This window comes from Chiroxiphia lanceolata, chromosome 1, assembly GCF_009829145.1.
Source record: "Chiroxiphia lanceolata isolate bChiLan1 chromosome 1, bChiLan1.pri, whole genome shotgun sequence".
In the NCBI taxonomy this organism is placed as follows: domain Eukaryota; kingdom Metazoa; phylum Chordata; class Aves; order Passeriformes; family Pipridae; genus Chiroxiphia; species Chiroxiphia lanceolata.
The window spans coordinates 59,967,190-59,968,236 of record NC_045637.1 but is presented as its reverse complement, the minus strand read 5'-3'; positions in this window follow the sequence as shown (position 1 = coordinate 59,968,236).

Sequence of the window (1,047 nt, the reverse complement as noted above, 5' to 3'; positions counted from 1 at the left end):
GTTCGCCTTGTATAATCTTGTCTGAAGAAGAAGTGGAAATGTTTCTGTGTTTGGTCGTTAGCCAATCTAACGAGCATGATCAGCTGCATTTCGTGTCCTTTCTTACTGACTGCTGATGGTGACTGTGATCCCTTGAAGTGATATAAATGTTTTAACAAATGGACTGGGCACGATGAATGCCAGAACAACAGACACTGAAATTCATCTGAACAGACAAGTGGCCAGTCAAGCTTTTTTTTTTGGCTGAAGTTAGACTTTGAGGTACCACCTTTTGCAAGGAAATGGAAGCGCAGTCCCGGAGCCCTCTCAGTCGTTGGCCTCACTGCTAAGCCTGTAAACAAAGATGTACAATTATTCTGGCTGCACTGATCCTTTGAGATGTGCAGGTATGTTCTCTGACTTGCTGTAAAGCTACCAAAGTCAGTGGGCACTCAGCAGCCATAAAATGGTAAAAGATCTATCACTGCTCATTCTAGCTGAATTTTTGTTGCATTTCCAGTGTTTGTGGGTTTGGATTTTTTAAAAATTAAAGTACTTCCTTTTCTTTTAATAAGCAATTGCTGTTTCTAAGGCATTGATGGTTTTATACAGTTGAATGTTTTATAGAAAATTTTGGTGCCACTGCTGGAAATGAAACAGGAGAGTAATACTGTCCCTATCCCTAATACGCCATTTAGTAGCCTGAAAGTTTACTAACTGAATTGATGAGGAAGAGGGTAAATCTTTAGCAGCACTGTCAACCTGAAAAGTGATACAAGGCATAGCAGAGTTTCCTGACTATTGCTAACTTGTGCTGTTCATAAACAACATGTGTATGCAGCAAAGCCAAGCAAACTGTTCCAAGACCTTAAAAAATGGACCCAACTGTTGCAGAGCTGTTTTCACACATCTTTGCTGAAGGAAAGGACCGTAATCATGTGTTTTCTGAAGATATGAAGGCTAATAATCCCTATTTATGTCTTGAGATAGGCCTTAGATGGACCTAAACCTGCTTTAGTATTTATGCCATGTGAACACTCCTTTGATTTCAGCTGACAGTTGCTTTTA